At 51.2% G+C, this 18,198-nt stretch overlaps 1 long non-coding RNA gene across 1 annotated transcript in view; it reads right to left on the minus strand.

The window, feature by feature from the left end:
- Positions 1 to 4,330: 4,330 nt before the first annotated feature.
- LOC148137864 (uncharacterized) overlaps positions 4,331 to 18,198 on the minus strand; it is a 30,843-nt gene continuing 16,975 nt past the window's right edge. The window contains exon 3 of the long non-coding RNA XR_015754171.1: positions 4,331 to 4,632. This is a non-coding gene — a long non-coding RNA (uncharacterized LOC148137864). The remainder of the gene's footprint in view (positions 4,633 to 18,198) is intronic.

Here is an 18,198-nt window from a genome sequence, read left to right on the forward strand (position 1 = left end):
TTGTTGTCGTGACAGGAAGGTGACAGAGATCATGAAGGTAGCAGGAGTTCAAAAAAGTCACAAAGACAGGGAGGTTTTTCAGGTCTGGAAAGGACTACACTGACCAGGATGGCTTAAGAAACTGAAGAATTGTTTTTCTTCAGTTAAGGAGAGATGTGACAGAACCCAGGATTAAAGGCAAAGGCAGAAACTTGGAGAGTTTTACTGACATGAGGAGCTTACAGGGATAAGCAGGATTGTAGGGGCTGATAGAAATAAGGGAAATGGTATCGATGAAACAGACAATGGAGAAACTGACAGACATAGGGAGGGTTCTGTGGAACAGATGAATTTACAGACAAGATGGTGATAATGAAGCCTGAGAATTTTCTCATGTTCCTTGCCCAGCATTGTTCCTACATCATGCCCTCAGGGTCTGAATTAAAGTCCACTAACTCCTCCCTGTGCTGTTTACTGTGAGTGATCTTACCGGCTGCAGGATTTACTGAAGGCTCCAGATTTCACTCTCCATCTCTCTCTGGCTGACCAAATGTATTCAATGTGGTGATGGACGAGACAGGAATTGGGAATTCTGTTGAGTCAGGGACATCAGGAATACCAACAGGAGACAGAGAAATAGACAGAATGGGAAATTAGACTAATGCAATGAAGGTTACACATGGAGAATGGCACTGAGTCCCACAGAGATCTGGAAATTCCCAGTCTCCATCCATGGCCTGTGCAGTTGCTTCCCTCTGGAGTGGAGAATGCTGTTGGCTCATGATCTGGAGTAGCTGCAATAGCGAGAGACACTGATACAGACTGCAATTAGACCCACACAGTGAGGGATACCACATGGAGAGAGACAGTGATATCAGCAGAGTGCAGGAATGTATCAGGATCACACAATGGTATTATCAGAAGTAGTTCTGACCAGTGAGCACTGCTACCAGTACTCAGGGAAGACTGAGCTATTTTATTGGGATAGGCCCCTCCGGTACCAGATTATGCAGTGTGTTATAAATAGACACAGATAAGGAGGGGGACAGGTCACAGGTGAATGGAAATTCCCAAGTCCAAAGAGAAAGTTTGAAATATTGGAATACCATGGAGATGTGAATGAAGACCAACAGAAAGAAACAGTAAGGGACTGAGTTTAATTAAAATACGACAGTGTCAAACAGATTTGTGACAGGAAATTATTGGTTAAAATAAAGTAAATGCCATTTCCGCCCCTCACAATTCCTCATACACCGCAAGTGACATCACTTCCGCCCCTCACATCATCGCTGATGTCACACACCCAGTGACTTCCACGCCCCCTCCCCCCACTGCCGTGTTTGCCACCACTTCCGCCCCCACCAACGCCACTCACCTGCATTCTGCTGACACCACCCCCCAGGTCCCACCGTCACCGTCCCCGCCCCCCAGAACTCTGAGGGGAACACCACCCCTGCTCATGGCTCCATCCCCATTCCCCCTAACACCACACCCACTCCAATTACAGGCTCCGTCGCCTCTCCCAGCTCCCAGTACTGCCGAGTTTTCACCATTCCCCCTGACCTCCCCCTCACTGAGGGCGAATGATCAGTACTCAACAAAGGCCTCACCTTTATCCCCCTCCGTCCACACATCAATGAATTTAATACACGCCATGACATCGAACACTTCTTCCACCGCCTCCGCCTCAGAGCTTACTTTTACAATGAAGACTCCCGCCTGTTTTCTGAGGACCCCTTTGCCGGCCTCCAATACACTCCACCCACCTGGACACCCCGCGCTGGCCTATTACCTGCCTTCGATTTCTTCATTTCCAACTTCCACCGAGACATTAACCGCCTCAACCTGTCGACCCCCCTCCCCAACTCCAACCTCTCACCCTCACAACGTGCAGCTCTCCACAACCTCTGCTCCAATACCGACCTCACCATCAAACCAGCAGATAAAGCGGGTGCAGTGGTAGTCTGGTGCACTGACCTTTACACCGCTGAAGCCATGATGCTAACTCAAAGACACCTCCTCCTACCACCCCCACAACCATGACCCACCTCCCATCACCAAACTGTCATCTCCCAGAGCATACAGAACCTCATCACCTCAGGAGGAGATCTCCCACCCACAGCTTCCAAACTCATTGTCTGGGATCCCCCACTGCCCGGTTCTACCTCCTTCCCAAGATCCACAAGCCTGACCACCCTGGCCGACCCATTGACTCAGCATGCTCCTACCCCACCGAACTCATGTCTGCCTACCTCGACATTGGCCTATCCCCCAGTGCTGGAACTACCTACATTCGTTCGAGACACCACTCACACCCTCCACTCCTCCAAGACTTCCATTTCCCTGGCCCCCAACGCCCCATTTTCACAATGGATATCCAATCCCTCTACACCTAATCCACCATGACAAGGACCTCCAAGCCCTCCGTTTCTTCATCTCCCGATGTCCACAATAGTACCCTTCCACCGATACACTCATTCGTTTGGCTGAACATGTCCTCACCCTTAACAATCTTTCCTTCAAATCCTCCCACTTCCTCCAGATCAAAGGGGTAGCTATGGGCACCTTTATGGGCCCCAGCTATGTCCGTCTCTTTGTTGGCTATGTAGAACAGTCCATCTTCCGTAGTTACAATGGCACCACTCCCGAAGTCTTCCTCCGCAACATTGAGGACTGCATTGGCACCACCTCGTGCTCCCGCTCCCTCGTCCTTCATCAACCTCACCAACACATTCCACCCTGACCTTAAATTTGCCTGGACCATCTCTGATACCTCCCTCCCCTTCCTAGACCTCTCCATCCCCATTAATGACAACTAACTTGACACCGACATTTTTTACAAACCTACCGACTCCCACAGCTACCTAGATTACATATCTTCCCACCCTACCGCATGCAACATTCCCAACCCGTATTCCCAATTCCTCCACCTCCGCCGTACCTGCTTCCAGGTGGGCCAGTTCCACCACAGAACACACCAGATAGCCTCCTTCTTTAGAGATCGAAATTTCCCTTCCCACGTGGTAAAATATGCCCTTCAACGCATCTCGTCCACATCCCGCACCTCCGCCTTCAAACCCCACCCCTCCAACCGTAACAACGACAGAACGCCCCTGGTGCTCACCTTCCACCCTACCAACCTTGGCATAAACCAAATTATCCGCCGCCATTTCCGCCACCTCCAAACAGACCCCACCACCAGGGATATATTTCCCTCCCCCACCCCTATCCGCCTTCCGCAAAGACCGTTCCCTCCGTGACTACCTGGTCAGTTCCACGCGCCCCCAAAACCCACCCTCCCTTCCTGGCACCTTCTCCTGCCACTGCAGGAATTGCAAAACTTGTGCCCACACCTCCCCCCTCACCACCATCCAAGGCCCCAAAGGAGCCTTCCACATCCAAAGTTTTACCTGCACATCCACCAATATCATTTATTGTATCCGTTGCTCCCAATGCGGTCTCCTCTACATTGGGGAGACTGGACACCTCCTAGCAGAGCACTTTAGGGAACATCTCTGGTACACTCGCACCAATCAACCACACCGCCCTGTGACCCAACATTTCAACTCCCCCTCCCACTCTGCCGAGGACATGCAGGTCCTGGGCTTCCTCCACCGCCACTTCCTCACCACCGACGCCTGGAGGAAGAACGCCTCACCTTCCGCCTCGGAACACTTCAACCCCAGGGCATCAGTGTGGACTTCACCAGTTTCCTCATTTCCTCTTCCCCCATCTTACCCCACCTCCAGCCTTCCAGCTCAGCACCGCCCTCATGACCTGTCCTAATGTCCTACCTCCCTTCCCACGTATCCATTCCACCCTCCTCTCTGACCTATCACCACCATCCCCACCCCCATTCACCCATTGTACTCTTTGCTACCTTCCCCCATCCTCCACTCTGACCTATCACCTTCTTCCTTACCCCATTCACCTATTGTACTCTATGCTGCTTTCTCCCCATCCCCACCCCCTTTCATTTATCTCCCCACTCTGCAGGCTCACGGCCTCTGTTCCTGATGAAGGGCTTTTGCCCAAAACGTCGATTTTCCTGCTCCTCGGATGCTACCTGACCTGCCGTGCTTTTCCAGCACCACTCTAATCTAGACTCAGGTTTCCAGCATCTGCAGTCCTTGTATTTACCTTATTGGAGGAGGGGACTACTGAGATAAGGCATGTTGTAGACGCTGAACCAAGTGACAGGGATAGGGATGGTAGTCTGGAATGCAATACATTTCAAATATGAAGAGGGACTATCGGGAAGGGAGGAGGTTACAGCGATAGGATCTGTTATAGGAATTAAAAATTATTGAAGACACTGGACCACAAGACATGCCATGGATACACTGTTGTATTGCAGCGAGTTTTAATATAACAGAACTTACGTTGGGGTGGTGATTGAGCCTGGGGTGTGTGTGTACTGTGCTCCCCTCCGGCACTGTATCTATGTCATGTTGTGTTAATAGATGTTTGGAGCCCTCTCATTGCTCTTTGCTCTGTGCACTGTGGGTGACCTTACTTCACTACAGGATTTATTGAAGGCTCCAGATCTCCTTTCCCTTTGTCTCTCTCTGGCAGACCAACTGCATTCAATGAGGTAATGGATGATCCACCCAGCAGCTGGGAAGGCTATTGAGTCAGGAGTTTCCTGAGTACCTACAGGAGACAGAGAAATAGACAGAATGGGAAGTTAAACAGATGCTGCGAGGGTTACACATGGAGAATGGCACTGAGTTCCACAGCGATCTGGAAAATGGAGCGATATTAATTAATTGTCCCAGATTGCTGGAAGATGTCAGGATCACACAATTGTGTCGGAAGAATGGGTTTAGCTTCATGATGCCCTGGTATGAGTGCTCACGGATGAACACCCAGTGAGCAGGTGAAGTAATGGCCGAGTGGTATTATTGCGAGAGAATGTATCCAAAACCTCTGCTAATGTTCAGGGGAGGCAGGATTGAATCCTGCCATCTGAAAAGGAGACATTTGAAATCAATAATTTTAAAAATAATAATTAACAATCCACAAATAAGTATGAAACAATTACTGATGTACAACAAATCCAAACACTTTAGAGAAGGACATCTGCCCATCCTGACATGGTCTGCACGACATACCCACAGCAAAGTGTTTGCCTCTCAATTACCCTCTGAAATGGCCGAGCAAGTTACTCAGTTCAAGGGCAGCTAGGGCTGGGCAAGAAAGGCTGGTCAGCCAGAGCTTCACACATCCTGTACCTGATTTAAAAATCTGTTAGGATGGTCCCCCTGGAATTGTGCTGGGAGCAGTGTCCTGGCCAATCATGTCGGTAGGTTTATGGACAGGGCATTAAACTGACAGAGAGGATGCAGGTGAAAGGAGCTTTCCAAATCCAAATAGAAAAGGTGAAGCAATGGAACAGCACGGGGATGTGGCTGAAGACAAGCAGAAAGGAACAGGAAGGGATAGAGTTTAACTAAAATTGTACATCAGCGAATAGATTTGTGACAGAAAATTGTGGTAGAGAGTATATAATGTTTTTTTTTTTGAATGGACAACGTTGCTGCAAAAAGGTCAATGGATTTGTGACACAGAGATAAAAGAGAGTTAGACACCAGGGAGACATGGATACAGGGTGAACAGAAATATTCAGTGGTTCAGTCTTGTGCAAACTCAGGCAAAATTGGTAACACTAACAATAATGGGTATCAGAGGCATTACAGAGAAAGCATTTGGCCTCAGATCATGAAGTAGAGTCAGTCTGAATGTAAATTCTGGCTACTACTTGCCAAGGACACAAGCAGCAGAACAGTTTTAGCCACCGAACAGCATTCCATTGCTCATCACTGCATTAAACAGGAACTCATTGGAATTTTTTAACAAAGGCAGTGTGATAATTTTGGAAAACTTCAATATTTGTATAATCTGGGACAATCACACGGTCAACATTGATGTTGAAAGGAGTTCGGAGAATTTCTTTTTCAGTGTTTCTTTGAAAAACACATTGTGCAACTGGCTCGGGACACAACTATCGCAGAGCGACCGTGTAATGAAACTTAGTGAATGAGTAATGTCACCTGCAGAGATCCTTCGGGAAATTGTGATAAAGTGCAGTTTAAATAAATATAAAGTTTTAAAGAAAGGACAAGCTACAACTAGAAACAAAAATAGCCAATGGCATGAGTTTAAGAGGAGAACTGACCAAGGGAAACAGGCGAAACAGACTGAAATATGTGCCTGTAAATGGACAGTGGAAAACATTTGAAGGGACAATGCAAAATACTCAACAAAAAGACATTCGATTGAAACAGTAAAAACCTCAGCAAGAAATTCCCACTGATCCCTCACTCAGGACAAAAGGAATCATACTAGATTATGAGGCTGAGAAGATCACCAAAAAGTACTTAAAATCCTGAAGTGAGAGAATGTTTTAGGAGTAAATGTTAATGCATTGCAATGGGTCTGCTCGCAGGAGGAGGGCTGTGGGAAGGGGAGCCACGGTCAGCGTTCATTGACACGATAGGAACAGGGAGATGTGAAGGTGCTGGAGGTGGTGAGAGTGTTACAGAGAGTGGTCAGGGTGTTACAAAGACAGGACGGTTTGCTGCAGCTGGAGGGGTTTGCAGAGGTATGGAGGGACATAGGTATTTTTATTTATTCATTCATGGGATGTGGGTGTCACTGCCTGGAACAACGTTCTTTGACACCACTGCTAATTACCCAGAGGGCAGCTCAGAGTCAGCCATATTGCTGTGGGTCTGGAGTCACATGTCTGCCAGACCAGGTTAGAATATTTGATGTCCTTCCCGAAAGGAAGTTAGTGAACTAGATGAGTTCTTCCTACTGCTCAACAATGTTTTTATGGTGGCCCCACCAATGTCTTTTACAGCCACAACATGACATCCCAACTCTTACTCTTAATGCTCTCCCCAATGAAGGTAACCATCCTAAACGCCTGCTGCACCAGCCTGTTTACCTGTGACACCACATTAAAAGAACTGTGTACCTGGGTCACTGGGTCACTGACTGACAACACGACCCAGGGCCCGAACATTAACAGTACAAGTCCCACCCTGGTTTGTTTCACCAAAATGGAACACTTCACATTTATCTAATTAAGCTCCATCTGCTATTCTTCAGCCCACTATCCCAGCAGTACTGTTCATCCTGTTGTATCATATATAACCTTCTTCACTGTCCACTTTACTACCAATTTCAGTGTCACCCAAAACAATTACTTACCAGGAAACCAATATTTCCATCCAAACCATTTATCCAAATGACAAACACCAGTGGACCAACTACACCGCTGGTCACATGCCTCCAGTCAGAAAAACAACATGTCTCTCATCACTCTCTGTCTACAACCATCAAGCAAATTTTGTATCCAGTTCACTAGCTCCTCCTGAATGCCATATCCTTTTTACACTGATCTGAGCTTATTACCCAGTTTACCAGACAGAACGTAGAACACAGAACAGTTCAGCCCAAGACCCTTCGGCCATGATGCTATGCCAACCTTTTATCCGGCTATAAGATCAAACTAACTTACATACCCTTCGTTGTACTATTATCCATGTGTCTGTCCAAGAGTCTATTAAATGTCCCAAATGTATCTAATTTTACTACCACCATTGGCAGTCCATCCAACCACCTACCATTCTCTATCCTCTGATCCATCCTCCATTCACCTTAAAATTACACCCCCTTGTAATAGCCATTTATGCCATAGGAGGAAAAGTCTCTGACTATTCACTCACTCTGTGCCTCTCATCATCTTGTTCACCTCCACAAAGTCACCCCACCCCCTTCTTCACTCCAATGAAAAAAGCCTTAGCTCCCTTCACCTTTCTTCGTAAGAACTGCCCTCCATTCCAGGCAGCATCTTGGTAACTCTCCTGTGTACGCTCTCTAAAACTTGCACACCCTTCCTGTAAACAGGGGACCAGAACTGAACACAATATTCCAAGTGTGGTCTCACCAGGACGCTATAAAGATGCAGTAAAACCTCACGGCTCTTACAGTAAATCCCCTTCTAAGGGGAGCCAATGCAACATATGCCTTTTTAACAACCCGACCAACGTGCGTGGTGATTTTGAGGGATCTATGGAGACGGACCCCATGGTCTCTCTGTTCCTCCGCACTGCCAAGTATTCTGCCTTTCACCCTGTATTCTGTATTCAAATTCGACCTTCCAGAATGAATCACTTCACACTTTTCCAGATTGGACTCCATCTGCCACTTCCAGCCCAGCTCTGCGTTCTGTCAATGTCCCATTGCAACCTACAACAGCCCTCCACATTCCCCACCACTCCACCAACCTTCATGTTATTGACAAACTTACTAACCCACTCTCCAACATCCACATCCAAGTCATTTACAAAAATCACAAAGAGCAGAGTCCCAGAGCCGATTGTTACAGAACACCACTGGTCACTGAGCCCCAGGCTCAATACTGTCCATCTGCTGCCACCCTCTGTCTTCTCTAGGCCATCCAATCCTGTATCCAGACAGAAAGATTCCCCTGTATCCCAATCATCCTTCTTTTCTGAATGAGCCATCAACGTATTCTGCCATATCCTCAAAGAATTCAATAAGGTTTGTGAGGCATGACCTGACCCCTCACAAACCCATGCTGACTGTGGCTAATGTAACTATGGTTTTCCAAGTAGTCATAAATCCTGTCTTTAGAGTCCTCGCAAATAATCTGCACACCACAGACATTCGACCAAATCTGTAATTCCAAGAATTCTACCTCCGTAACATGGCTCGGACTTCACAAATCTTCCCTCCTCTGCCATGTTCCCCAGAAGGACACTGGAGGGTGGAGGGGGTTACAGAGACAGAGATGATATCAGGACTGTAGGATTTTGCAGACATTAGGAGGGTTGCAGTGCCAAAAGGAGGCTTCAGTAATTGTGTGGTTTGATGGTGATGAAGGCATTTGAGGAGGGAGGGAGGGAGGATTGTAGGGAAATGAGAGGTTTCACAGTTTAGGTGTTTTGTTAGGGCTGCAAGTGGTTTCTGAGTTGGGAAGGGTGTAAGCACTGGTGGATATTACATAAACATGTGGTTTTGGTTGCAATGCAGGAAGAGGATTCAGGAAGCTGGAGGGTATGGGGTCTGAACGAGGTTACACAAATGGAAAGAGTTGTCAGGAGTGGAGGTGTTTACAGAAACAGCAATGGTCTGATCTGGAGCAGACGACCCAGATTGGGAGGGATGTGGGGACTGGAGGTAGTTTCACAGGGAGGGAGGACCATAGACCCACAGGAGGTTACAGAAATGTAGAGAGCTGTAGGGCTGATGTGCTCATGGAGATGGGAATGTTGGGAGGGATGGAGAAGTTTACAGGGATCACGATGTTTGTAGGCCAGGGCTGGATCACAGACAGCGACTGTTTTAGGGAGCTGAGCAGATTACAGAGATAAAGTTGTTTGTATCGACTGGAAGAACAAACAGAGATATGCAGGGTAGTCATGACTGAAGATGTTTATAGACATAGGAAGGCTTAGGTTCTGGGGGTTATGGAGGCTGTGGAATCTGGATTACTTTTCAGAGACTGGGATAACAATTTTGGTCAGAAACAGTTTCACAGATAAGGGAGCATAGCACAAACAGGAGGAAGTTGAAGGGAGGGTGACGTTTAAACAGATAGTGGTGTAAGAGCTGGACAAGGTTATGAAGATGGGTAGATGATGGAGACACAGGAGGAGCTTACATTGACATGGGGATGATAGTGACAGGAGGGTGTTAAATAGATAGTGGGTTTTGTAGGGACTGGATTGGGAGAGGCACAGGCATGGAGTGAGTTCGACAGATCAGGAATACTGCGGAGACCTGAGAGGATTACACTGATAGGGATGGTGGTCGGGTCTCCACAGACTGTTGGTGTTTAGGGACTGGAAGAGACTTGGTAGATAGGGAGGGATGTAAGAGTTTATGGAGAGTGGAAGAGTTGGAGCAATTTGCAGAGGTAGGTTTCTCAGACAGGAGTAGGTTACAGATAGTGAGGGTTGTGTGGTCTGAGTAAGTCAAAAAGAGAAGAGTTTTCGCGTCTGGAAGAGGTTACACTGACAGGGACAGTTGAAGAGACTGAAGCAAAAATGCATGGAGAAGGTTACACAGATAGGGAGGTGAGTAGGGACTGAAGGTGAATACACAGACATGGAGGGTTGTATTGTTAGACGGAGCTGAGAGGGACAGGGACCGGTGTAGGGATTTACACAGATAGAGAAGGTTGTGTTTTTGGAGAAGGTTACACTGATACAGACAGTGTTAGGGAGTGTTTAATGGACTACAGAGGAGCTCAGAGACAATGTATTATGGGGAGTGGAGGAGATTACAGACACAGAGATGGCTGTCGGGTTGAAAAGAGCTTCTACATATCCTCAGTGCTGTTCGGCTGGAGGGAGGTTATAACAGTGAGTGTTGCCAAGACTTAATTACTTCACTGATATAGAGCAGGTCTCAGAACGTAACTGTCAAAGGGAAGTTTTAGATTACTTACAGTGTGGAAACAGGCCCTTCGGTCCAACAAGTCCACACCGCCCCACCGAAGCGCAACCTACCCATGCCCCTACATTTACCCCTTACCTAACACTATGGGCAATTTAGCACGGCCAATTCACCTGACCTGCACATCTTTGGACTGTGGGAGGAAACCAGAGCACCCGGAGGAAACCCACGCAGATACGGGGAGAACGTGCAAACTCCACACAGTCAGTCGCCTGAGGTGGGTATTGAACCCGGGTCTCTGGCGCTGAGGGAGCAGTGCTAACCACTGTGCCAACGTGCCGCCCATAAAGTTGAGACAGTCCAGATGAGTTTTCAGAGATACAAATGTTTATGGGAGTTTCAAGAAGGAACAATGATTGGGAGTGCTGTACCAAATGGTAATAGTTATAGGGAGGGTTCTAAACGCAGGAAGAGGTGATGGACATATCGATCTTTGCAAGGACTGGAGAAGCTTACATCGCCAAGGAGTGTTTTAGAGTCTGGAGGAGATGACAGTGTTAAGGAGAATATTGGGGATAAGGCAAGGTGTAGGAGACGGGGTTGTTGACAGGGCTGGACAATAACCTGAATAGAATCGCCATAGTGTGCAACCAGGCCAGTTGGCCCAACCAGTCCATTCCAAACCTCTGAAGAGCATCCTACCCAGACCACCCCTTGACCTTTACATTAAACCCTGCATTTCCCGTGGTGCACTTACTTAAACCACACATTCCTGAATACCACAGTCAATTTATGATCGCCAATCCACTGATGGTGCAAATATTGGACACACACACACACACAGAGAGAGCAAGGGAGCGACGCGACACACAAACACACACAGTGAGGGAGATACCCATAGACACACAGCGAGGAAAGGACATGCACTCACACACAGTGAGGGGGATACACGCAGACACACAGAGGGAGGGACACATACACGCAAATCGAGGGAGGGGCTCACGCAGTGAGGGAGGGACACGCACACATGTAGCAAGGGAGGGACACGCATACACGCAGCAAGGCTGGGACACACACAGCGAGGGAGGGACAGGGACACACACACACACACACACACACACACAGAGCGAGGGAGGGACACGCACTCACACAGCGAGGGAGGGACACGCACTCTCACAGCGAGGGAGGGACACACACACACTCACAGCGAGGGAGGGACACGCACTCACACAGCGAGGGAGGGACACAGACACACACAGCAAAGGGGGGGCATGCATACGCACACAGTGAGGGGGATACACGCAGACACACAGCGAGAGAAGGACATGCGCACACACACACACAGCGAGGGAGGGACACACACACAGCGAGGGAGGGACACGCACACACACACAGCGAGGGAGGGACACGCACACACACAACGAGGAAGGGACACGCACAGACACGCAACGAAGGGGAACACGCAGACAACGAGGAAGGGACACACACAGCGAGGGACACACACACACACACACACAGCAAGGGAGGGACACGCATAGACATGCAGTGAAGGGACACACACAGCGAGGGAGGGACACGCACAGACACGCAGCGAAGGGACACACACACACAGACACAGTGAGGGAAGGACATGCACACACAGCGAGGGAGGGACAAACACACACACTTACGGTGAGGGGAATACACGCAGACACACAGTGAGGGAGGGACACGCACATACACTGCGAGGGAGGGACATGTACACACTGCGAAGGAGGGACGAACACACACATGTCGAGGGGGAGGGCATGTGTACAGAAATTGAGAGGCGACACACACACACAGCGAGAGGGGACACACAGACATGGCAAGGGTGGGACACACGCACCCAGCAAGGTGGTCACGCAATCACACACTCAAGGGACGGACACACACACACAGCGAGGGAGGGATATACACAAACACACAGAGCGAGAGAGGGCCACGCACATAAACAGCAAGGGAGGGATATGTACACACACAGGGAAGGAGAGACACGCAGACACACGGCGAGGGGGAGGGCATGTGCACCGAAATTGAGAGGGGGCATGCACACACAGCGAGAGGGGACACGCACAGACATGGCGAGGGAGGGGCACACGCACACACAGCAAGGGGGGACAGGCACTCACACAGCGAGGGGCGATGCGGACACACAATGGTGGGGATATGCACAAAGAGTAAGGGAGGGACACACACACACACAAGGTACGGACACACTCACAGAGCGACGGAGTGACACACGCACACACAGCAAGAGGCGCACACACACGCACACAGCAAGGGAGGGACACACACAGTGTGGGAGTGACACACATATACACACACACGCAGCGAAGGAAGGACACTCACATACACTGTAAAAGGGTCACACAAACTCACAGCAAGAGGGGACACGCACACACAGCGAGAGATGGACACGCACATGCTCAAGCACACAAACACAGACACAGACACACAGCTAAAGAGGGACACGCACACACATAGCCAGGGAGGGACATGGACACACGCAAAACACACACACACACACAGCAAGAGAGGGACACGCGCAGAAACAGCGAGAGGGAGACACATGCACACACAGCGAGGGAGGACCACACACACACACGCACAGCAAGACTAGCACACATACACACACACACATACAGGGAAGGAAACTGACACATAAACAGTGAGGGAGGGACACACATGCATACACACACACACACACACACCGCGAAGGAAGGATACTCACATACACTGCAAGAGGGACACACATTCACAGCAAGAGGGGGACACGTACACACAGCGAGGGAAGCACACGCACATGCGCAAGCACACAAACACAGACACACAGCGAGAGAGGGGCATGCACACACACAGCCAGTGAGGGACATGGACACACACAAACACACACACAGACAGCAAGACAGGGACACGCACACACACAGAGCCAGTGAGGGACATGGACACACACAAACACACACACAGACAGCAAGACAGGGACACGGGCACACACAGCGAGGGAGGGCCACACACACACGCACAGCAAGAGACACACACACACAGAACAAGGGGGTAACTCACACATACACAGCGAGGGACGAACACGCACACACACACACAGTGAGGGTGGGACCACACACAAAACAGAGTGAGGGAGGGACACACATGCACACACACAGAGCTAGGGAGGGACACACATACACACACATCCAGCAAGGGAGGGACACACATACACACACAGAGCGAGGGAGGGACACACATGCACACACACAGAGCGAGGGAGGGACACACATGCACACACACAGAGCGAGAGAGGGACACACATGCACAGACACAGGGAGGGAGGGACACACATGCACAGACACAGTGAGGGAGGGACAACATGCACAGACACAGAGTGAGAGAGGGACACACACACGCACAGAGCGAGGGAAGGACATACATACACACACACAGAGCGAGGGAAGGACACACATGCACACACACAGAGCGAGGGAAGGACACACATACACACACACAGAGCGAGGGAAGGACACACATGCACACACACACACACACACAGAGTGAGGGAGGGACACACATATACACACACAGAGCGAGGGAGGGACACACATGCACACACACACACACACACGCACACACACACACACAGAGTGAGGGAGGGACACACACACACACAACAGAGCGAGGGATGGACACACATGCACACACACACACACACACAGAGTGAGGGAGGGACACACATATACACACACAGAGCGAGGGAGGGACACACATGCACACACACACACACACACGCACACACACACACACAGAGTGAGGGAGGGACACACATATACACACACAGAGCGAGGGAGGGACACACATGCACACACACAGTGAGGGAGGGACACATACACACACAGAGCAAGAGAGGGACACACGTACACACACAGAGCGAGAGAGAGATACACATACACACACACACAGCGAGGGAGGGACACACACACACACAGAGCGAGGGAGGGACACACATACACACACAGAGCGAGGGAGGGACACACATGCACACACACAGAGCGAGGGAGGGACACACATGCACACACACAGAGCGAGGGAGGGACACACATACACACACAGAGCGAGGGAGGGACACACATACACACACAGAGCGAGGGAGGGACACACATGCACACACACAGAGCGAGGGAGGGACACACATACACAGAGCGAGGGAGGGACACACATACACACACCGACAGCGTGGGAGGGACACGCACACACAGTGATGGAGTGACACGCGCATGAGGAAGCACACAAACATAGACACACACAGTGAGAGGGACACACACACACACACACACACAGCAAGAGAGGGACACGCGCACACACAGCGAGGAGGAGGCACATGCACACACAGCGAGGGAGGGCCACACACACAAATGCACAGCAAGAGGGGGACACACACAGCGATGGAGGGACACGCGCACATACACACACACACACACACACACACACACACACATACAGCGAGGAAGGGACACACACACGCACAGCGAGCGAGAGACACACACAGCAAGGGAGGTACACGCGCGCGCACACCCACACACACCCACACATACAAACACTCAGAGCGAGGGAGGGACACGCAAACACAACGAGGGAAGGACATGCACACACAGCAAGGGAGGAACATACACAAACACACAAAGCGAGGGAGGGACACGCTCATACACAGCAAGGGAGGGACACACACACACACACACACACACACACAGAAGGAGGGACAAGCACACACACGGCGAGGGGGAGGGCATGTATACAGGAATTGAGAGGGGGCACGCACACACAGCGAGAGGGGACATGCACTCACACAGTGAGGAGGATATACACAATGGAGGGACACACACACATACACAAGAGATGCACACTCACACAAAGACCGAGGGAGTGACACGCGCGCACACAGCCAGAGGGACACACACACACAAAGCGAGGGTGGGACATGAGCATACACTTCAAGAGGGACACACACACACACAGAGCAAGGGAGTGACACGCACATGCGCAGGCACACAAACAGAAACACACACAGCGAGGGAGGGACACACACACACACAGAGCAAGAGAGGGACACTCACAAACACAGCGAGGGTGAGACACATGCACACACAGCCAGGGAGGGCCACGCACGCATGCGCACAGCAAGGAGGAGACACACAGACACATACACACACACAGCAAGAGAGGGACACGCGCACACACAGCCAGGGAGGGACATGCACACACAGCGAGGGAGAGTTAGACACAAACACGCACACAGGGCAAGAGAGGGCTACGCGCACACACGAGGTGGAGACACATGCACACGCAGCGAGGGAGGGCCACGCACAGCAAGAGGGACACACACCCACCCACACACAGCAAGTAGGGGAAACTCATACATACACAGCGAGGGAGGGACACACACACACACACAGATACAGTGAGGGGGGAGCACATACACACACACACAGTGAGGGAGGGACGGACACACACACAGATACAGCAAAGGGGCATACGCACACACACAGTGAGGAGGACGCGCACACTCACAGCGTGAGAGGGAGACACACTTTTACACACACCCACACACACACACACACACACACACACACACGGAAGGAGGGACAAGCACACACACGGCGAGGGAGAGCGCATGTATACAGGAATTGAGAGGGGACACGCACACACAGCGAGAGGGGACATGCACTCACACAGTGAGGGAGGGACACGCACACACAGCGAGGGGGGACATGCAATCATACAGTGAGGGGGATATACACAAAGTGCAATAGAGGGACACACACATACACAAGGGATGCACACACACACAAAGAGCGATGGAGTGACGCGCGCATACACAGCCAGACGGATACACACACACAAAGCGAGGGTGGGACATGCGATTACACTGCAAGACACACACACACAGAGCGAGGGAGGGACGAACACACACACACACAGATACAGTGAGGGGGGGATACACACACACAGCGAGGAGGAGACGCACACTCTCAGTTTGGGAGGGAAACACACTTTTACACACACACACACACACAGAGGGAGGGATGAAGACACACACACACACACACACACTCACAGCGAGGGAGGGAGACGCACACACAGAGCGAGAGAGAGACACATACACACAACGTGAGGGAGTGACACACGCAACCAGCGAGTGAGGGACACGCAGCGAAGGGGGACACACACAAACACATACTGTGAGGGTGTGACACATACACAAACACAATGAGGAAGGGACATACACACAGCGAGACACACACACACACAGCGAGCGAGGGGCACTCACAGCAAGGGAGGGACTTGCTGAGATATGCAGAGAGTGAGGAACACGCACACGCAGAGTGAGGGAGGGACAAGCGCACACACAGCGAGGGATGGACACGCCCACACAGCGAGGGAGGGACACACACACAGCGAGGGAGTGAAACGTACACACAGCGAGGGAAAGACATGCACACGCACAACGAGGGAGGGACATACACAAACACACACAGCGAGGGAGGGGCAGTCACATACACTGCAAGAGGGACACACATACTCACAGCAAGAGGGGGACACGCACACACAGCGAGGGAGGGACACGCGCATGCGCAAGCACACAAACACAGGCACACAGCGAGAGAGGGACACACAAATACACGGCAAGGGAGGGACACGCACACATACAGACAGCGAGGGTGGGACCACACACACACAGAGACCGAGGGAGAGACACACACACACATAGCGAGGGGGCGACACATGCACACACAGCGAGGGAGGGCCACGCGCACAGCAAGACGAACACACACACACACACAACGAGGGAGGGCCACGCACACAGGGCAAGGGGGGAAACTCACACATACACAGTGAGGGAGGGACACGCACATACACAGACAGCGAGGGTGGGACCACACAAACACACACACACACACACACAAAGTGAAGGAGGGGGACACACAGAGCGAGGGGGCGACACATGCACACACAGCAAGGGAAGGCCACAGACACGCACGCACAGCAAGCGGTACACACACACACACACAGCGAGGGAGGGACACACACACACACACAGCGAGGGAGGGACACACACTCACAGCGAGGGAGGGACACACACACACAGCGAGGGAGGGACACACACACACAGCAAGGGAGGGACACACACACACACAGCGAGGGAGGGACACACACACACACAGCGAGGGAGGGACACACACAGCGAGGGAGGGACACACACTCACAGCGAGGGAGGGACACACACACACACAGCGAGGGAGGGACACACACACACACAGCGAGGGAGGGACACACACACACACAGCGAGGGAGGGACACACACACAGCGAGGGAGGGACACACACACAGCGAGGGAGGGACACACACACACACACAGCGAGGGAGGGACACACACACACACAGCGAAGGAGGAACACACACACACAGCGAGGGAGGGACACACACACACAGCGAGGGAGGGACACACACACACACAACGAGGGAGGGACACACACACACAGCGAGGGAGGGACACACACACACAGCGAGGGAGGGACACACACACACACACAGCGAGGGAGGGACACACACACACTCACAGCGAGGGAGGGACACACACACAGCGAGGGAGGGACACACACACACACAGCGAGGGAGGGACACACACACACAGCGAGGGAGGGACACACACACAGCGAGGGAGGGACACACACACACACACACAGCGAGGGAGGGACACACACACACACAGCGAGG

This window comes from Chiloscyllium plagiosum, unplaced genomic scaffold (assembly GCF_037043375.1).
Source record: "Chiloscyllium plagiosum isolate Xiang-an unplaced genomic scaffold, Cpla_swu_hap1 HiC_scaffold_42, whole genome shotgun sequence".
NCBI lineage: Eukaryota > Metazoa > Chordata > Chondrichthyes > Orectolobiformes > Hemiscylliidae > Chiloscyllium > Chiloscyllium plagiosum.